Below are 22,936 nucleotides of genomic sequence, written 5' to 3' on the forward strand. Positions count from 1 at the left end.
AAGTAGACCTATCAGTTTTCTCTGTGGGCGTGCTTTACAGTCGACCTCAAAAATAATGACAGTGTTGCTCACTGTACTGTTTGCAACAGTGACTTTTCTATTGCCCATGGTGGGTTAAAATGTAAAAGACATGTTGAGGTGAGTTTAACAGGTGTCATTACAGCATAGCTAACATTATTTAAACTAGCTGGCTAGCTGCTAAGGAGCTACGCTATTGATGTCCTACGTGATGAGGCCAAACTCCCTGTAGACTTGCTTAAAGTTGTAATAGAATAAACATGATAATATAAGTACATATTTTAATGTCACATTTGCTGCATATACCCAACTTAGTTTACAGATTAGACAAAATCACTAAACAAAGTATTACATACACCCTTGGAGGTCGGTGGGGGGGGGGGGATATGGTGTTGCGGGGGGTGGGTGCTACCTCCCTGAAATGGTGGTGATACCTCCCTGAAATGAGTTTTTGCAGGGTGGGATGTCTGTAACTGTGATACAAGTTCATCTACCTTATTCTGTATATTGTATGCATTCAAAAAATAGCACCTTCAGTCCTGTATTCATTGCCCTTTTTGATTTAGTCCCCCTTTTACATTGCAACTCATTCCATTGATTGTAATTTTGCCCATCATCAGCCTTTCCCTGCCAGCAGTCTAAGTATACATTGGCTCACACAGAATGGCTGCTCTGCTTGTGCCTGCCTTAGTTTTATTTGCCCTCTCTAATGAATCCCTTTCACTGATTAGGTGCAGCCAAACTCTAAAAAAACCGTCAAGAAGCACAGCTTTTTTTTAATCTTCAATCATGGACCTGTGTGAAGTTGGTGCTTCTTCACATGCTCCCATTTACTGATCAGGCACAGTCCACAATTCTTGACACAAAGACCATAGTCAGTCTGTATTGGCAGCAACATCTCTAGTTCCATCATGCCGAGGGCTGTCACCCCCAGGGCTCTATGCTCAGCCTACTGTTGTTCATGCCACTGACATATGACTGTACTGCTAGATCCAGCTCAAACTGAATCATCAGGTTTGCTGATGACAGAACAGTGGTTGGTGTTGAGAATGTGCAGAGAGGAGGTACAGCGGCTTGTAGAACAGTGTGAGCACAACTTGAGCTACAGGTAAGTGGCTCCTCTGTCGAGAGAGTTAGGAGCACCAAATTTCTGAGAGTGTACATAATGGACGATTTCACCTGGTCCCTCAACACCACCTGTTTGGACAAGAAAGCACAGCAGCATCTCCACTTCCTGAGCAGATTGAGGCGAGTAAGCCGCCCCTCTACTCTAACTACTTTTTACAAGAGAGTGTCCTGACCAGCTGCCCCACCATTTGCCACGGGAACTGCAAGGCATCCGACCACAAGATCCTAGAAAAAGATTGCGAGGACTGCTGAGACAATCATCGGGGTCTTTCGTCACCCAGCCAAGATATGCATGCAGAGCCCTTTGTGGAGCTCTCCCATTTGTCCCACAATCTTTCTGACCCCTTCCCATCAAGTAGGAGGTATTGTAGCATTAGGAGAACTGTTAGGAAGGGAAACAGCTTCTTCCACCAGGCCATGAGACTACTGAACTCCCTACCACCACTCAGGTCTGCATACTTATAAAGTGCCAAGCGTCAGTAGCATTATACGGCTTACCTCTTGACTTCTGTCACAAATGCCCCTTATGCTAAACGTCAATCTCCGGAATAGATTTTATTATTTGCTCATTTATTTGTGGCAATATTACTTTTATGTTTTGAGTAAATTATATGTACTGTGTGGTGCAATTTGGTCCAGAGAAAAAGTTGTTTCATTTGGCAGTATACAGTTATACATTAAATGACAAGAAACTTGGAAATTCCAATGCCCAGGAACACAAGAGGCTGCAAAGAGTAGTAGCTGGGGTCCAGACCTTCACCGGCACAGCCCTCCTCACCATTGAAAGCATCTATATAAGGTGCTATAGCCTATCACCTATGATTGAGAAAATACTGGAATTCATTAACTAATCACTTTTTCTCCCCCAGAATCAAACTATTGTAATTCTTTGGTGAGATTGCACTTGGAGGATTGTAGGCAGTTCTGCTACCCAGCTGCTAGATTATTATTAAGCTGGAAAAAGGTGCAGAAAAGGTTTACAAGGATATTGTAAACACAAGAGGCTGCAGATGCTAGAAATCTAAAGCAACACTGGAGTTTTCAGGAAGGGTCTTGACCCAAAATGTCAACTATCCATTTTCCTCTACAAATACCGCCTGACGCTCTTAAGTTCCTCCAGCTCCTTTGTGTGTTAGTTTACAAGAATATTGTTAGTAATAAATGGTTGGAGTTATTAAGGCACAATGGCTAGGCCAGTATTGTTTACCTTAGAATGAAGAAGGCTGAAAGGTGACCCTTAGGGAAGTTAAAAATTATGAAGAGCATGGAAAAGGTGAATAGCTATTGTATTTTGCCAAGGGCAGGGCATAGGTTTCAGTTGAGAGGGGAAAGATTTAAAAAGGACCTGAGGAACAAGTTTTTCCACACTGAGGTTTGAGGGTATATGAAACAAACTAGTGGGCATGGGCCTCTTTCTGTGTGCTATAACTCTCTAAGTCATAAGATAGTCAAGCAGAATCAACACAGCTTTATGAAAAAGAGACAAATTTGCCAGAGTTCTTCGAGAAGGTAACAAAAGGGTGGATGAAGAAGTATGAGTAGATGCAGCAGACTTGGATTTACAAAATGTATTTATAAAAGGTTGCTGCACAAGATAAGATAAAAATACAATGTTTAGTGTAATATATTGGCATGGATAGACGTGATAACCCAATTAAAAGCAAGAAATGGTGGATTGGCTGTATGAGCAGAGGGTGAGTAGACAAGGTGTGTATTCTCTAGAGTTTAATGAGAGGAGAGCTCACGGAAACTTATATATTTTTTTACTGTGCAAGGTGGATGTGGACAAGATGATTCCCCTGGCTGAGGAGACTAAAACTTAGCACAGGGATAGGTCAATTCAGATGAAGATCAGGTGAAACTATTGCACTGAGAGGATGGTAAATCTCTTGAATTCTCTGACCCAGAGAACTATGGCAGGTCAGTCATTGAATTAATTCAAATTTAGCAACAATAGGGATATTATCTACAATGACACTGATAGATCAAGATACTATTTTGATGAATGGTCTATCACCTTGAGCGGGGTCAAATGCTTACCCATACAGCTGATTCTTACACACTTTCAAACAAGGCACAGAAATCCACAGGAGATCTTAGTCATCAGAACCATCATACAGTAAGTCATTGGTCACATCATCAGTATCTTCATTCTGTGGGAAGGAAGCAATGCTGAAAACTAGTTGCTGAGCCAGAAAAGGGTGTGGTGGAAGCACAATTGAGGTAGCAGGGGTCAAATAGACTCTGTCCAAAAACATACACAAGTCATGTAAACATACAGAGAACGGGTGTTTATTTCTAGAAGTGCAATGGTTAGGAGACACAATACCACTGTATATTTAGTTCTGAGTAGCAAACTTTAAAAAGTTTAAATATTGGCCTTGGATAAAAATGCTTACAAGAATGATACCTGGACTCCAAGGGTTAACTAATAAAATGAGCAAAATGAAACAACCAGTTTATCTATAAGGATGTGAAAAGATGATTTGAATCAAATTGAACATATTCTAGGGAATTAAAAGGGTACATAGAAGGAATGAAATGAAGAAACTCTATTCCAATTGTAAGATGAGAAATATATCCTAAAATTTACAGCTTGACCTTCCAGGAGTAAATTTAGGAATTAAATTTATGTACATTCAGAAGGTAGCTGAAATTTCTCACCTTTTTCTGCAAACCCTACCAGATTAATTGTTATTTTAGAACGTGAGTTAATTCAATAAAACTTTGAAAAGGGATTGTGGAGGAAAAACAGACATACAGGGTTAAAACACAGATCATCCAGACCCACTCCTACTCTTATGATACCACATAACAGAAAATACAACATCCAGTGGGAGTATACATGGAAACCACAATTACGAGATATTTGAATTAGACAATGACAACAGGTCAGCAATTTTAATTTCAATTAAAGCGTGTGCAAGAGCATAGGTTTCTTTTAAAACTTGCCAAGCTGATACCAGGGACTCAATGGCATTTTGATTTGAAAATTTTATGGATAAGGTGAATAACACCAATAGCAGAAATTTAAAAAAAAAATCAGAAAAATCCAAGCTGCTTTTACAAGATATTCAGTTTCTCTGAATATCTTAGTGTCAATCTATTTAACTATAACTTTATCCCCACCTTGGACTAAAACCCCACCTTGGACTAAAACAGAATAACCAGCATCCTAGAGCTCATGAGAATTTTTCACTTAATATCAAGAATTTTGAGCTTTGAGATAATTTAAAACATTTTTTTTGATATCACATTTCCATTTTATAATTATAGTTTTCCTTGTGAGAAAGCTACTTCAGGAATTGCCCTGTTCTCAGAAGAGAGAGGTGAAAATTCAAACGTCCGGCTCAGAAAGCTTCATTGAAAAACAAATGGTTAAAATAAATTAGCATGGTCTCAAACATTCAAGTACTCTGTTCAATCTACAGTAATTCTAACATGCAAGTCTGTTGATCCCCATGCGGTTTCCTATTATGATGATGACAGCATGACATGACTGTGCTGAATTCCTATTGACAAAGGAAAAACACACAGGAGGGAAGCTCCCAAGTCAATGTAATAGGGACAAAGCCCAACTGTCCCTTGTATCCAGTATTAGCAAATTTAGTTGAAATTTTCTAATTTGCTGCTGAGAGTACTGAATGAAATATCAGATTGCCCCATCTGTTGCTTTAGTAAAAGAACAACCCTCAGCTGAAGAAATGAAGAACTTCAAAATTGTGAAAAGCAGAAAAAATATTAGTGACCTGATGGAAATGTCAAAAGATAAAACAAAAAGGACTGATCTCATCTTATCAGCCATGGTTTATTGAGAGACTTTAGAAACTTACGTTAGCTGAGTTTATAGTAAAATTTTGTTGGCTGTACATATTACAAGAGGTATTTTCAAAATGACATTAAGTAAACAGAATTCTGGTCTACTAAGTTGTAGAACTGCTAAGCTGTGTGATGTTGTGAAAGGTACTGAGAAAATGGAGAAAGGGAAGATGGTCTCATTTGAAAGTCCCTAGTCTGAAAGGGTTTGTAGACTGTTACATAATACTGAAGGGGTAAGAGGGAAGAGGGAAAAATGGAACAGTATAATAAACAAAGAAGAGAGGGGACATTGTGATCCTCAAGAACACTGGAAGGGTGCTGGATTTAAGGGCATATCATCATTGAAGAGGTAATGCCAGGGTTTAGGAACATTGCAAAGAGATGCAGAATGTTGGAAAAGTATTTTTGAAGACTGATAGACAATAAATGAGAGCAGTAACTGATAAAAGAGAGGATGGACAGAAGGCAGGGACGAAAAGGATCTACACCAGACAGCTAAAAGGGTGTAAAACAAAATGACATTTTATTCGAACCACACCAACTCTCCCTTGTATCCGAGTAACAAAATAACAAAACCTAATTTGGGTTAAAAGTCTGTTATTAGGGGTGGATTTGTTGTCACATCTCATGGAGAGTCACCAACTAATATTCCAGCATACCATGAGGAAACCAAGGGCAAGGTTTCTCTCACAACATGTAAACAGACAAAGCCACCTTTCCACCTAAAATTCCTTTGTACAATTGAAATTGTGTTTGACCATGTTATAACTTTGCAACATAATAAAATGATATCAAACAGCTGACACAGTTAGCAGACAGGGAGAGAGAAAAACAAAAGCCCTGGCTTTCTCAGCATGGGGGCGGGGGTGTTTGAGGGAAGAAGGAAGGAGGAAGGAGCAGATTACAGAATTTCTCGGCCACATGGAGTACGGAGATAGAGGTCGCAGGTGAGTAAATATGATGTGATTAACCTTCAGCAGTCGTGCCTTACCTGATCATTGTTGGATTGACCGTGAGGGAGAGACACAAGTGTGTGTCCTCAGCTTGAAGCACAGTGGGATAAGATGAATTATGCAAGCAACAATCCTATTTCTCTCTCACCACATAAATGATATTGGCAGATGATCAAAAGTTTATTCAAAGATGTAGTGTATATATTAAAAAAACATTTTAAATGAATGAGGTAAAGAAGCAAAGAGATTTAATGGGGGAATGCCAGAGTTTTAGGACTTAGCACGCTCAAAAACAGTTGTCAACTAAGAGATTAAAACTGGGAATATTCAGGATATCTTGGGGGATGCACAGCTGGAGAAAGTTAGAATTAGAGCCAATGCCAAATATGGATTCAAGTATAAGGAGACTTTTTTGTCTCTGAGTGCCTATGGAGCTCAGAGTGAATGTGAATAGAAGAGGTTGGTGCTGAAGCACCTTCAATAACTCCAAAAGACTGAGGTTGGGTAAAACACTGAAAGGCTTTTATTCACTGTACAATACGACCTCCATGGTGAGTGTCCGCCCCCGGACTGAGGGGGAGGGGCAAGGCGAACACCCCTATACAGGATCTGTGGGAGGAGCCACAGGGGTAGTCAGCAGAGGAGCATGTCCAGACAGTTAACCCAGTTACAACGTATTATTGTTGTATCGCTGTACATTTTAAAGCATGGAACACACACTGAGACCCAACAAGTTAGACCTCGATCCACAAATGCCTGAAGCTGGAAACACTTTCGAACTCTGGCTGGCCTGCTTTGAAGCATACCTAGAGGTGATTAAAGCGCTCAACCCCGTAGCGAAGCGCAGAGTCCTACTCTCCAGGGTCAGTCCACGGGTCTATTCACTGATCAGAGACCAGCCAAGCTACGACGGCGCAATGAGCACCCTCAAAGACCAATACCTGCAGCTGATAAACAGCGCCTATGCTCGGCACCGCTTAGTGACAAGGCAACGACGGCCCAGGGAATCAAGTGCTGAGTTCGTCCAGGCCTTACGGACGCTCGTGCGAGCCTGAAATTACCAGGAGCTGACGGCCGCGCAGCATGCAGAGCTCCTAGTGAGAGACCCCTTCGTCACGGGGACCAGGTCAGTGTATGTGTGCCAGCGGCTGCTGGAAAAAGCCGATCTTACCTTAAGTTCGGCGATCGAGCTGGCTGATACGCTGGAGGCTGCTCTGCATAACTCCGAGGCTCTCCAGGCACGCGATCCCCCGATGGCCCCGTGGGTGCCGCGGACCCCCCAACCCGCCAGCAAATCAACCTCGGCTGCTGCCAGTTGCAAGTCCCCGCAACCCGCCGGCAAGTCGACCTCGGCTGCCACCAGTCACGAGTCCACGAAGTGCTACTTCTGCGGACTGGAAAAGCACCCCTGGAAACGTTGTGCGGCCCAACAAGCTACCTGCTCCAGCTGTGGAAAGAAGGGCCACTTTGCCAAGGTTTGTAGGTCCAAACTGCGAGCGGGATCGAGCAGCGCCGCGTGCGAGATGTGGGGGTCGCCATCTTGCCTGCCACCATCTTCCCTGCACGCCGTCACTACGTGCGAGACATGGGGGCGGCCATCTTGGTCGGCGCCCCCTCCCACCGCCTATGACCAACGGGTGCTCACGGGGCCCCCCACCTTGCTGGACCAAGACAGCGACTCAACCCTGGCCTCCGTGACCCTTGACCAAAGCGCTCCCCACCAGCTCGCAAGGTCAATGATGGACATCCTGGTGGAGGGGTGCAGGACAAGCTGCCTGTTTGATACAGGCAGCACGGAGAGTTTTATCCACCTGGGCACGGTGCAGCATTGCGGACTCGTGATATGGCCGGTATGTCAGAGGGTCACCGTGGCTTCCGGGTCGCATACAACAGACATCCGGGGGGGTTATGTAGTGACACTAGTGTTGCAGGGCACAGAATATCGAGACTTTACGTTACTGGTCTTGCCTCAACTGTGTGCCCCTGTGCTATTGGGGCTTGACTTCCAGAGCCACCTGAAGAGTGTGACAATGAAGTATGATAGGCCCCTCCCACCAATCACTGTCGTAAATCCCCAGTTTTGTAGGGATACGTCACATACCCTGCTGCTGACCACACGCACACACTGACCCGCACATCCCACCCAACACCATGCCAACTACCACACCACCGACGCCACTTGCGGCCTCTCCACCCTCAAGATCCCTCCCCTACCACTGTTCGCCAACCTGACCCCCGACTGTAAACCTGTGGCAACTAAAAGCAGGAGGTACAGCGCGGGGGACAGAGCTTTCATTAAGTTGGAGGTGCAGTGGCTGCTCAGGGAGGGGGTCATTGAGATAAGCACAAGTCTTTGAAGGGAGCAGGTGGTCGTTGTTCGGAACGGGGAAAAGAATAGGATGGTCATGGACTATAGCCAGACCATCAATAGGTTCACGCAGTTCGATGCGTACCCTCTACCCCGCATCGCGGATATGGTCAATCAGATAGCACAGTCCAAGGTGTACTCGACCATAGACCTAAAATCCGCTTACCATCAGCTCCCCATCTGCCGGGAGGACCGCCCTTACACTGCCTTTGAGGCAGACGGCAGGCTTTATCACTTCCTGCGTGTCCCCTTCAGTGTCACGAATGGTGTATCTGTCTTCCAGAGGGCAATGGACCGGATGGTGGACCAGTGCCAACTGGCCACGTTCCCATATCTGGATAACATCACCATCTGCGGTCACGGCTGGCAGGATCACAACAACAACCTCCAAAAATTTCTCCAAGCAGCCAAAGCTTTCAATCTCACCTATAACAAGGACAAGTGTGTGTTTGGGACCACCTGACTTGCTATCCTTGGGTGTGTCGTGGAGAATGGAGTCATTGGCCCTGACCCCGACCGTATGTGCCCCCTGTTGGAACTCCCTCTTCCCAACATCCCCAGAGCCCTCAAAAGGTGCCTGGGCTTCTTTTCATATTACGCCCAATGGGTCTCTAACTACGCAGACAAGGCCTGCCCCCTGGTCAAGTCCACCACATTCCCTTCTCTGCCAAGGCCTGCGCGGCCTTCGCTGCATAAAAGGGGACATTGCCAAACCAGCAATGCATGCGGTGGATGGGGCCATTCCCTTCCAAGTAGAGAGTGACGCCTCCGACTTTGCGCTGGCTGCTACCCTCAACCAGGCAGGAAGACCAGTAGTGTTCTTCTCCCGTACTCTTCAAGGCCCTGAACTTCGGCACCCCGCAGTGGAGAAAGTGGCCCAGGCCATAGTGGAAGCTATTAGGCACTGGAGGCACTACCTTGCTGGCAAAAAATTCACCCTGCTAACTGACCAGCGCTCAGTCGCATTCATGTTTAATAACCAACAGCGGGGCAAAATCAAAAATGATAAAATTCTGAGGTGGAGAATGGAACTCTCCATCTACAACTATGACATCGTGTGCAGGCCTGGGAAGCTCAACGAGCCCTCCGATGCCCTATCCTGGGGAACGTGCGCCAGCGCGCAGATCGACCGGCTATACGCCCTACATGTAGATCTTTGCCACCCAGGGGTCACCCAGCTTTCCCACTTCGTGAAAGCCCGGAATCTGCCTTACTCCCTTGAGGAGATCAGGACAATGATCTGGGACTGCCAAGTCTGCGCAGAGTGCAAACCGCACTTCTACCGACCCAAAAAGGCACAACTCATCAAGGCCACCCGCCCCTTTGAGCGACTAAGTGTTGACTTTAAGGGCCCCCTTCCCTCCACCAACCGCAATGTGTACTTCCTTAACGTTATCGACGAGTACTCGCGGTTCCCCTTCGCCGTCCCCTGCCCCGACACCACAACCACGTCAGTTATAAAAGCCCTGCGCAAGCTCTTCACTTGTTCGGATACCCATGCTATATCCACAGTGACAGAGGGTTCTCGTTTATAAGTGACGAGCTGCACCAATACCTACTGGCTAGGGGAATTGCAACCAGTAGGACCACGAGCTATAATCCCCGGGGGAATGGACAGGTGGAGAAGGAGAATGGCACGGTGTGGAAAGCCACACTCTTAGCCCTCAGGTCAAAAGGACTGCCAGTCTCTCGCTGGCAGGAGGTCCTTCCTGAGGCACTCCACTCCATCCGCTCCCTGTTATGCACGGCCACCGATGCCACCCCTCATGAGCGGCTCTTTTCATTTCCCAGAAAATCCACCACTGGGACCACCCTACCAACTTGGCTGACGTCCCCGGGGCCAGTGCTGCTCCGGAAACATGCGAAGAATAATTAATACTCCCCGATGGTCCAGAGGGCTCACTTACTTCATGCGAACCCTCAGCATGCCTATGTAGTTTTACCTGATGGGTGGGAGGACACGGTCTCCATCCGCGACCTGGCGCCCGCAGCAGCACCGGGCCCCTACCCTGAACACTCTGTGGTGACTATTGACCCCGTACCCACTGATGTATGTACCCACGAGACACCGTGCATCCAAACTCTACACAGACACCACAAGAACTCCCATACCGGGCGCGACGCACACGCACGAGGAATTAACAACGCCTAACGTGCTGGCACCTCAAGTCAGGCCAGAGCCAGCACAACCGCCATCGCCGATGCAATCACCACCGGTGCTATGTAGATCACAGCGACGGAGTCGACTGCCTGATAGACTTAACCTGTAAATATACTTGTTTTAAATATTGTCAGTCACTTCACCCCGCGGGACTCTTTTTTAAAAAAGGAGGGGTGCATGTGGTAAACCATATATATGTGGTAACTGGGTTAACTGTCTGGACACGCCCCTCTGCTGACTGCCCGTTGGTCCTCCCACAGAGCCCTGTATAAAGGTGTTTCGCCTTGCCCCTCCCCCTCAGTCCGGGGGCAGACACTCACCGTGGAGGTCGTATTGTACAGCGAATAAAATTGAAGCACCTTCAATAACTCCAAAAGACTGAGGTTGGGTAAAATACTGAAAGGCTTTTATTCGCTGTACAATACGACCTCCATGGTGAGTGTCTGCCCCCGGACTGAGGGGGAAGGGGCAAGGCGAAACACCTTTATATAGGGCTCTGTGGGAGGAGCCACAGGGGCAATCAGCAGAGGGGCGTGTCCAGACAGTTAACCCAGTTACAACATATATATGGTTTACCACAGGTGCATGAAGCACAGAGCAGAGTTTTGAATGATGGGTTTGACAGAGGTTTTGAAATACAGGGGAATGAGAGAGCACAGGAGTTAGCCAACATACAGAGGAGGATTTCGGCAAATGAACATGAGGTACATGGGGAGCCTAGCAATGTTAACATTAATGATGTTTGGTGACGATCAGAAAGAACATCATCACAGTACCATATATTTAATATATGTTTGTAATTATTGCAGTTGACAAAGAAAGAAATGAAGTCAGCAAGAAAACCAAAAACAATGGATCAGACCGGCCACGCATGCTTCAAACCCCCAAGCTATTCTTCTGGATGTCCTCAACTGCTACAGCAATTTCAGTACAGACCATGCCTTAGCACTACTCTACAGACATCTCAGGAAACAGACATGCACACAGGTGACAGATGAACTGAAAGCCCTGCCATCCTATACGGCTGTAGAACTTGCTGTTGGCTAGGTTATCTTTTACCCCCTTATTCAGAGACATAGTTAAAATGAAATAAAATACAATAATCATTAAAAACAGCTTACACTACTGCTAATTAGAAACAATAACACAATGAAACAAAAAAATCATTTAGCAAAGTTTGCTATTTTTAAGGAGGTGCACTAGATTTCTCAGCTCAGCATGTTCCAGATTTCCCATTGGACTCTGTACTAAGTCCAGTAGCAAAGTAGGAGACCTCCTCCAATGTGTACTGTGCTCAGCACTGTAGTATGCAGAAGTTCCTAATCACCTTCAATCAGATGTCCATTAATACTGAATAGAGAGTCAAATTTTAACAATGGAAAATATGTGGTCCTCAACTAGTAAACAATTAGCATTCTTGACCAGCTGTTGCACATGCTTTAGAAATTTGTACCTTGTAGATATTCTTGCACAAGTGGGTTAATGGCTTCCTTGATAGTAAATGATTAGTGCCCTACAAAGCCATTTTCAGCAGAATGACAAGTAGCCTGTCATTGGCCAGAAGGATTCAGAAAATAAATAAAATGACGAGTGGAAATTAATGATGGACAAGCATGGCATGTGAAAAAGTGTGAGCATAAAGATTTTTACAAAATAGAAGTGTTATTTGACAGTAAGATCATGTAAAGTGGACAGTATGCGTGATTATTAATATTAGCCTTGCAAAACAGCCTCATATTCTCTCACTAATTAGAACTAAAAAGACAGTGAAAATTCAAATAAAGTATACAGAAAGCAATGAGAAAATTGCATAAAAGAAATCATTTGTCATTTAATATTGTTGTAATGCTAGTCTGGTGATCAGCATATAAAAACAGTAATCTTTAACCCTATTTATTTCCATCTACGAGTAATTTCCTCTGCAACCCACACAAAATGCTGGAGAAACTAGCAGGTCAAGCAGCATCTCTGGAATTGAACAAATAGTCAATGTTTTGGGCCGAGAACCTTCATCAGGACTGGAAAGGAAGCGGGAAGATGTCAGAATAAGAATGGGGTGGGGAGGAGAAGGAGAAGCTAGATGATGATAGGAGAAGCCAGGTGGGTGGGGGAGGGGGGATGAAGAAAGAAGCAGGGAGGTGCTAGGTGGAAAAGACAAAAGGCTGGAGAAGGAACCTGATCGAACAAGAGAGTGGACCATGGGAAAAAGGAAAGCAGGAGAGACACCTGGGGGAGGTGAGGAGAAGAGGCAAGAGGCCAAAGTGGAGAATTGAAGAAGCAGAGGTTAAGCAGAATGATGTGTTGGATGCAGAGGTGGTAGGTGAGGTCATCAGGAACTCTATCCCTGTTAAGGCAGTGGGAAGGTGGGATGAGTGCAGAAGACCAGGAAATGAAGGAGATGCGGTTGAGGGCAACGTCAATGGTGGGGGAAGAGAGACCCATTCAGCAGAAATGCTACACCTGCCCAATCATCTCCTCTCTCACTTCAATTTAGGACCCCAAACTGCCCTTCCAGGTGAGGCAACACTTCACATCCGAATCTGTTGGGGTTGTCTACTATATCACTACTCTTGATGTGACCTCCTCTACATCAGTGACACTTGATGTAGATTGGTAAACAGCTTTGTCAAGCACATGTGCTCCATCCACGAAAAGCAGGATTTCCCATGACCAACTATTTTAATTCCTGTCACATTCCAATTCTGACATATTGGTCCATGGCCTCCTCTTCTGCCGTGATGTGGCCACTCTCAGTTCAAAGGAGGAACACCTCAAATTCCATCCACACTGATCGCATGAACATTAATTTATCCAACTTCTGGTCACTTCCCCCCTCCTTTCTCCTCTTCAATTCCCCACTATAACCTTTTACCTCTTCTCACCTGCCTATTACCTCCCCGCTGCCCCCCTCCTTCCATTTCTCCCATGGTCCACTCTCCTCTCATATCTAAATCCTTCTCCTATAGCCCTCTTTACTTTTTCCAGCTCTCACCTCCTAGCTTCTTACTTCATCACCCTCCCCCACCTACCTGACTTCACCTATCACCTTCCAGGTTGTCCTCCTTCCCCTCCCCCAACCATTTTCATATATTGGCATCTTCACCTTTCCTTCTCAATCTTGATGAAGGGTCTTGGCCCAAACGTAAACTGTTTAAAATGCAATTTCTGTGACCAATTTTCCTTTTGAAAGTGTGGTGAAATCATGACCAAACTTTCAGTACTGGAGGCAATTCACTAAACAAGGTAGCTTCTAGCAGGATTATTACCACGAGATCAAACCTTCTCATGCCAGAAACAATGTTGGGGATGCTGAAATTGAAATGACTGGCACTGAAAGCTACAAGCCATGATTCTTGTGGCTCACGGATTGTTGTAGTTTTCACATTTGGTTTTGGGCCAGTGCTTTAATATCTGTTTTGCAAGCAAACCAATTGAAAACATTCTAATTGTTGCTGTGGCAATTACCTTTTTCTTAGGTAAATTCCCAGGATGAATTGTTTCTGTTCTGATATATTGGCAGCAACACATCATTTGAAGTATAACTGATTGAAAATGTATGGACAGGCATAAAGGGATTTATGCCAAATACAGGCAAATGGGATTAGTGTAGATAGGCATCATGATTAGCATGGATAAATTGGGCCAAATGGGTTAGAGTTAGAATTTTATGACCATCAGGCTAATAGTCCAGCAAGAAAATATAGATGGACTCACAAATCCAGAATGATTCCAGATCAAATTGATCTGGATTTTCAAACAACTCATTAAGGTTGCATGAAGCACTTCATCTCTAACAACTTTCAGGCCATTTTCTAATGCTCGTTTCCTGGGTTGAATGATAATGTGCTGATGTCATTTTTAAATATATTTATTCAAGTGAGTGGGCTTCACAGGCTGAGCTGGCATTTAATTGTCCATTTGTAATTGCCCTGGAAAAGATGGCAGTGATTATTCCCTTTCTTCTCCACCTCCATCCTGAATACTATTGGATCCCATAGACATTAAATCTATTGTCTTTACTTCTCTCAATAATTTCTCCAACTGATGTCCGATGAAAACGATTATATATTGTGCGTGTGAGCTGAGACCGAATGTCATGACATTTTGCACTCTGCCCCATTCTTTATTTAGTCATTTGTACTTCTGATGTAAGACAAAGAGATGGAAGGGGAATTTGGACCACTGGTTTACGCACAAATTTGTATGCATGACTACTGGATTGCAGACTAACTAATCTGAGGCTCAGGTTTTCCCATATATGGCAACAATCTCCAGTTGAGAGTGAGAGACCTTTGCAATGTAGACTAGGCAATGTGCCTTTGTCACATTCTCATTTGATGTCTATGTCATAACTGCATTTTGATTCTTATTCTTTATTTTAGAAACATAGAAACATAGAAACATAGAAAATAGGTGCAGGAGTAGGCCATTCGGCCCTTCGAGCCTGCACCGCCATTTATTATGATCATGGCTGATCATCCAACTCAGAACACCGCCCCAGCCTTCCCTCCATACCCCCTGACCCCCGTAGCCACAAGGGCCATATCCAACTCCCTCTGCAATATAGCCAATGAACTGGCCTCAACTGTTTCCTGTGGCAGAGAATTCCACAGATTCACCACTCTCTGTGTGAAGAAGTTTTTCCTAATCTCCGTCCTAAAAGGCTTCCCCTCTATCCTCAAACTGTGACCCCTCGTTCTGGACTTCCCCAACATTGGGAACAATCTTCCTGCATCTAGCCTGTCCAATCCCTTTAGGATCTTATACGTTTCAATCAGATCCCCCCTCAATCTTCTAAATTCCAACGAGTACAAGCCCAGTTCATCCAGTCTTTCTTCATATGAAAGTCTTGCCATCCCAGGAATCAATCTGGTGAACCTTCTCTGTACTCCCTCTATGGCAAGGATGTCTTTCCTCAGATTAGGGGACCAAAACTGCACACAATACTCCAGGTGTGGTCTCACCAAGGCCTTGTACAACTGCAGTAGTACTTCCCTGCTCCTGTACTCAAATCCTCTCGCTATAAATGCCAGCATACCATTCGCCTTTTTCACCGCCTGCTGTATCTGCATGCCCACTTTCAATGACTGGTGTATAATGACACCCAGGTCTTGTTGCACCTCCCCTTTTCCTAATCGGCCACCATTCAGATAATAATCTGTTTTCCTATTTTGGCCACCAAAGTGGATAACTTCACATTTATCCACATTAAATTGCATCTGCCATGAATTTGCCCACTCACCCAACCTATCCAAGTCACCCTGCATCCTCTTAGCATCCTCCTCACAGCTAACACTGCCACCCAGCTTCGTGTCATCCGCAAACTTGGAGATGCTGCATCTAATTCCCTCATCCAAGTCATTAATATATATTGTAAACAACTGGGGTCCCAGCACTGAGCCTTGCGGTACCCCACTAGTCACTGCCTGCCATTCTGAAAAGGTCCCGTTTATTCCCACTCTTTGCTTCCTGTCTGCTAACCAACTCTCCACCCACACCAATACCTTACCCCCAATACCGTGTGCTTTAAGTTTGCACACTAATCTCCTGTGTGGGACCTTGTCAAAAGCCTTCTGAAAATCCAAATATACCACATCCACTGGTTCTCCCCTATCCACTCTACTAGTTACATCCTCAAAAAATTCTATGAGATTCGTCAGACATGATTTTCCTTTCACAAATCCATGCTGACTTTGTCCGATCATTTCACCGCTTTCCAAATGTGCTGTTATCACATCCTTGATAACTGACTCCAGCAGTTTCCCCACCACCGACATTAGGCTAACCGGTCTATAATTCCCCGGTTTCTCTCTCCCTCCTTTTTTAAAAAGTGGAGTTACATTAGCCACCCTCCAATCCTCAGGAACTAGTTTTATTCAACAAAATGTTCTGCAGGATTGCCTCAAAGAGCAACCAAGACATGACTGGAGTCACACGTAAAGCAGATAGATAAGCAGTGAAAGAATTGGGTTTTCAAAACAATGTGACAACTTTGTGACTACTTAATAGTACGTTATTCATTTCCACTTTTTAAAAGAAATTAAGTTTTAAGTAATATTTTCTGGATTATTAAATCCTTAACATAAATACGACACCTTATACCTACATACTGATTTATTGTAGAAGTTACTCAAAGAGCATGCAGATGAGTTTTCCTAATTTACTTGTCTATTTCTCATATTTTGCAGTGAGTTACCAAATACACTGCGTTGCTTACTCATCTTTGCTGCCTTCACAACATGTTTTCTGTCTTTCTTCTGGTTTTCCGTAGCTCATCACTTGCCTACCCTCTCTGCTTCTTGTTTTTTGATGAAGCATATTTTTATGTGACCACTTCATCACATGAAAAAGTTCAATGGAGTGAAGGGCAGGAATAAACCCATAATATTACGATCACTTAAGTCAAATAAGACGTTCTCCTTAGGGATTGTCAATTGGTGGGTCCTCAGGTGGTTCTAGAGGCTGATCTGGGATCCACATATTCTGGTGTAGTGTGGACATAAGTGAGTGGTAACTGTGATTAGTGGTCAGGTCTTTCAGTTGTTTATTCTCTCCTTTCACCGATGCCACTTGTTCTCTGTGGCATAGGGGGAGGTCACTCTCCTCCAGTTGCATCTAATGAGTGCTAAGCCTTCTCAGTGGTGGTACTGACCTTGTTCTTGCCTTAAACCAGTTGAGGTTGAAAAGCCTGGTATCTATTCTCTTCATGATTGGGATTCCCTGTGGCAGGTCTTGGCCAATGAGGTGAAGAATGGTAGCAATAGGATGGCAAATAGGGTGGGGACAACGACACAGCCCTGTTTGACTCTGACTTTACAGTGAAGGGTTCTGATTCAGCGCCCCTATTGCTGAGCACCGTGGCTGACATGCCATCATGCAGAAGGCTCAGTATTTGTCTGTACTTGTCAGAATGGCCATATCTTGATAGTGTGTGCCAGAGAGCTTGGCATTCTACTATATCAAATGTCTGGCAAACTATGAATGCCAAATACAAGGGTTGCCTTTGTTCATGGCATTTTTCTGTAATGGGTGTGGTGTGAAGATCATGTCTGCAGTACCTCGAGACCGGTGGAAGCCACAGATCCAGGGAGTACGTCTTCAGATAGCAGAAGGAGCTGGTTGACAAGAGTACATGCAAGCACTTTGCCTGCTTTTGATAGGAGGGAAGTGCCTCTGTAATTACCACAATCTGCCTCATCTCCCTTCTTGAATATAGTCACTATAAGAGCACCCCTGAGCTCTGAGGACAGCTGTTCCGCCAGGAGCAAGGCATTTTATATGGTGCAAAAGTACTGATCCAACTTCCTTAAGAATCTCTGCTGGAATCCCATCAGGATTTGATTTTCAGGCTCCTGATGACATCGTGGACGTCTTTCGTACTGGGGGATTCCCCTATGTCTTCACTCACAGGTCTCTGGAGGATTTGGTTAGTAACCTCTGGCTCAGGGGTGCTGTTGTGGTTAAGAATTTTTGAAAGTGCTCTCCAGATTGATTGTTGATATCCTTCCAAACCTTTAGTAAGTTCTTTCCATCTTTTGAGTGCTGAAGTAACTTGTACCATAGATAGCATTGGTGGCACTAAAGCCTCTTGTCATAAAGTACAGCACAGAAACAGGCCATTTGGCCCATGCCAAATCAATTAAATTGCCGCCCCATCGACCTGCATGGACCATAGTCGTCTGTACCCTTGCCATCCATGCACCTATCCAAACTTCTCTTAAATGTTCAAACCGAGCTTGCATGCACCACTTATGCTGGCAGTTTATCCTACACCCTCACGACCCTCTGAGTGAAGAAATTTCTCATGTTCCACTTTTCACCTTTCACCCTTCACCCTTAACCCATGACTTCTAGTCATAATACCACTCAACCTCAATGGGAAAAAACCTGCTTGCATTTACCCTATCTATACCCCTCATGATTTTGTATACCTCTATCAAATCTCCTCTCAATCTTTTACATTCCACAGAATAAAGTCCTAACTTATTGAATCTTTCCCTATAACTCAGGTCCTACAGTCTTGGCAACCTCCTTGTAAATTTTCTCTGTACTCTTTCAAACTTACTTACATCTTTCCTGTAGGTAAGTGATCAAAACTGCACACAATACTCCAAATTAGGCCTCACCAATGTCTTATACAACTTCAACAAAACATTCCATCTCCTGTACTCAATACTTCTGATTTATGAAAGCAAATATACCCAAAGCTTTCCCTATGACCCTATCTACCTGTGCCGCCTCATTCAATGAATTATGAACCTGTATTCCCAGACACCTTTGTTCCATCACATTCCTCAGTGCCCTGCTGTTCACTTTATAAGACCTACCCTGGTAGTGCAACACCTCATAATGTATGCATTAAATTCCATCTTTATTTTTCAGCGCTCTTTTCCAGCAGGTCCAAATCCCGTTGCAAGCTCTGTTAGTTTTCTCACTGTTCACAAGATCCCCAGTCTTTGTATCATCCGCAGATTTGCTGATCTAGTTAACCACATTATCATCGATCTGGATGATATCCATAACAAACAACAACAGACCCAGCACCAATCCCACTAGTCACAGGCCTCGAATCTGGGAGACAACCATCCACTACCACTCTCTTCCACAAAGCCAACACCTAATCCAATTTACTACCTTATCTTGAATGCCAAGCAACTGAACTTTCTTGACCAACCTCTCATGCGGGACCTTGTCAAATGCTTTGCTGAAGTCCATGTATACAATATCCTTCACCAACTTTCCTGGTAATTTCCTTGAAAATCTCTATTAAGATTGGTTAGACACAACTTGTCACACACAAAGCCATGCTGACTATCCCTAATCAATCTACGTCTATCCAAATACTCACAGATCCGGTCCATTAGAATACCTTCCAATAACTTTCCCACTACAGATGTCAGGCTCACTTGCCTATGATTTCCTGGTTAAATTTCTTAACAGCTAACAACATTAGGTATCCTCCAATTCTCTGGTACCTCATCTGTTGCTAAGGATGATTTAAGTATCTCTGCTAGGGCCCCTGCAATTTCTGCATTTGCCTCCCTTGGGTTTAAGGAAACATCTTGTCAGGGCCCTGGAGATTTATCCATTCTAACTTGCCTCGAAAGAGAAAACACTTCCTCCTCTGTAATCTGTGAGGTCCATGACCTCATTGCTGATTTCCCTCACTTCTATAGACTGAGTCCATTTCCCAAGCAAATAAAGATGCAAAATATTCCTTTAAGCTCTCCCCATCTCTTTTGAATCCATGCATAGAATAACATTCTGATCTCCCATTGGACTAATTTTGTCTCTTGCTATCCTTTTGCTCTTATCATATCTGTAGAATCCCTTAGGATTCTCCTTCACCTTGTCTGCTAGGGCAATCTCATACCTTTTAGCTCTCCTGATTTCTTTGTTATCTTTTCCCATATTTACTTTGAAACTAATGGCATTATGATCACCAGATGCAAAATGTTCCCTGACCCAAACTTCTGTAACCTGCCGTGTGTCATTTCACAGTAGCAGATCAAGTATCACACACTTTCATTGGGACGTCTATGCTAAGGACACTTTCCTGAACACATTTGATGAACTTGATGAGTTATAGGGGATTCCACTGTAAGGGGGATGGACAAGAGATTCTGCGAGCCGGACAAGGATACCCGGATGGTGTTGCCTCCCTGGTGCCCAGGTACGGAATGTCTCAGATCGAGTCCAGAGTATTCTGAGGAGAGAGGGCGAGCAGCCGGAAGTCTTGGTACATGTTGGTACCAATGACATAGACAGAAAAAGAGAGGAGGTCCTGAAGAAAGATTACTGGGAGCTAGGAAGAAAATTGAAAAGCCGGACCTCCAGAGTAATAATATCAGGATTGCTGCCTGAGCTGCGCGCTAATGATGGTAAGAATAGCAGAATTAAGCAGATGAATGTGTGACTAAGTAACTGGTGCAGGGGGCAAGACTTCAAATTCTTGAATCTTTGGGATCTATTTTGGGGAAGGTATGACTTATACAAAAAAGATGGATTACACCTGAACCCAAAAGGTACTAATATCCCGGCGGGATTGTTTAATATAGCTGTTAGGGAGGGTTTAAACTAAGTTGGCAAGGGGAAGGAAACCAAGGTGTTAGGGTCGAGGAAGAGGAAAATAGAAATAAGTCAAAAATACTGTGCAGCAAAGGTCGCAAGAAGGACAGGCCGGTGAATATACAGGATAATTTGCTGCAAAACAGATATATAGCACAAGTGGCAACAGGTACCGATCTAAATGTACTGTACTTAAATGCACGCAGCATTAGAAATAAAGTGGATGACCTTGCTGCACAGCTGCAGGTTAAAAGGTATGACATTGTGGCCATCACCGAGTCATGGCTAAATGATGGATGTGATTGGGAGCTGAGTATCCAAGGATACACAGTGTATAGGAAAGATAGGAAGGTAGGTAAAGAGGGTGGCGTGGCCCTGATGGTAAGTAACGATATCAAATCAATAGAAAGAAGGGACATAGGATCAGAAGAGGTAGAATCCTTATGGGTAGAATTAAGAAATGGTAAGGGTAAAAAGACACTAATAGCAGTTATATACAGGCCTCCAAACAGCAGCCGGGATGTGGACTACAAGTTGCAGCTGGAAATAGAAAAAGCATGTCAGAAGGAAAATGTCAAGATAATTATGGGGGACTTTAATATAAAAGTGGATTGGGAAAGTCGGGAAGGTAATGGATCTCAGGAGAGGGAGTTTGTAGAATGCCTACAATGCCTTGTCCAGAAGCCCACCAGGGGACTGGCTGTTTTGGATTGGGTGCTGTGTAATGAACCTGAGGCGATTAGGGAGCTGGAGGTAAAGGAACCTCTTGGAAGTAGTGATCATAATGTGACTGAGTTCAGTTTCAAATTTGAAAAGGAGAAGCTGGTATCAGGTGTATTGTTATTTCAGTGGAACAGGGGAAATTACAGTGGTGTGAGAGAGGAACTGGCCCAAGTTGATTGGAAAAGTAAGCTAAATGGAGGGACGGCAGAGCAGAATTGGATGAAATTCCTACAAGAAATAAAGAAAACACAGGAAAAATATATTCCAAGAAAAAAGAAAATCATGAATGGAAAAATGGCACAAATGTGGCTAACGAGAGAGGTTAAGGCAAAAATAAAAGCAAAAGAAACAGTGTACAAGGAAGCAAAAATTCGTGAGAAAAATGAGGACTGGAAGACTTTTAAAAACTTACAGAAGAAAACTAAGAAAGTCATTAGGAAAGAAAAGATGAATTATGAAAGGAAGTTGGCGATTAACATAAAAGGATACTAAGAGTTTTTTTAAATATATGAAGAGTAAAAGAGTGACAAGGGTAGATACGGGACCGATTGAAAATGATGCTGGAGAAATTATAATGGACAACCAAGAGATGGCGGAGGAACTGAATGTGTATTTTGCATCAGTCTTCACAGTGGAAGACATGAGCAATATACCTGATAGCCAGAGGTATCAGGGAATAGAATTAGGTACAGTCAAGATTACTAGAGAGAAAGTGCTTGGGAAGCTAAGTGGACTAAGAATAGATAAGTCTCCTGGTCCGGATGAGGTGCACCCAAGGGTTATGAAGGAGGTGGCTTTGGAGATTGTGGAAGCATTGGAAATGATCTTCCAGGAATCAATAGACTCTGGCATGATTCCGGAGTACTGGAAGGTCGCAAATGTAGTTCCGTTATTTAAGAAAGGAAGGAGGCAGCAAAAAGAAAATTACATACCTATTAGTCTGACGTCGGTAGTTGGAAAGATATTGGAGTCAATCCTCAAGGACGAGGTTATGAAATACCTCGAGGTGCATGACAAGATAGGCCGAAGCCAGCATGGTTTCATGAAGGGAAGATCCTGTCTCACCAACCTATTGGAATTTTTTGAGGTAATCTCGAATAAGATTGACAAGGGAGAGGCTGTGGATGTTGTGTATTTGGATTTTCAAAAGGCCTTCGATAAGGCGCCGCATATGAGGCTGCTTAATAAGATGAGAGCCCATGGAATTATAGGAAAGATATTGAAATAGGTGGAGCATTGGCTGATAGGCAGAAAGCAAAGGGTGGGAATAAAGGGATCCTATTCTGATTGGTTGCCGGTTACTAGTGGTGTTCCGCAGGGGTCGGTGTTGGGGCCGCTTCTTTTTACGATGTATGTCGATGATTTGGATTATGGATTAAATGGTTTTGTGGCTAAATTTGCGGATAACACCAAGATAGGTGGAGCAGCAGGAAATGTTGAAGAAATGGAAAGGTTGCAGAGAGATTTAGTCAGTTTAGGAGAGTGGGCAAAGAAATGGCAGATGAGATACAACGTTGACAAATGTACAGTTGTACATTTCGGAAGAAGAAATAATTGGTCAGATTATTATTTAGATGGGGAGAAAATTCAAAAATCGGAAGTGCAAAGGGACTTGGGGGTCCTCGTGCAGGATACCCTAAAGGTTAACCACCAAGTTGGATTGGTGGTAAGGAAAGCGAATGCTATGTTGGCATTCAT

The 22,936-nt window shown here is 44.0% G+C and overlaps 1 protein-coding gene across 4 annotated transcripts in view; it reads right to left on the bottom strand.

The window, feature by feature from the left end:
* atosb (atos homolog b) overlaps positions 1-22,936 on the bottom strand; it is a 126,267-nt gene that overhangs the window by 96,105 nt on the left and 7,226 nt on the right. For 3 of the 4 annotated variants that reach the window (XM_072252477.1, XM_072252471.1, XM_072252474.1), the window contains exon 2: positions 3,187-3,299. The exons of the other annotated variant lie outside the window; for it this stretch is intronic. The gene's annotated coding sequence lies outside the window, so the exon portion shown is untranslated. The remainder of the gene's footprint in view (positions 1-3,186; positions 3,300-22,936) is intronic. 4 annotated transcript variants of the gene reach the window in all.

Source organism: Mobula birostris, chromosome 3 (genome assembly GCF_030028105.1).
Source record: "Mobula birostris isolate sMobBir1 chromosome 3, sMobBir1.hap1, whole genome shotgun sequence".
In the NCBI taxonomy this organism is placed as follows: Eukaryota; Metazoa; Chordata; class Chondrichthyes; order Myliobatiformes; family Myliobatidae; genus Mobula; species Mobula birostris.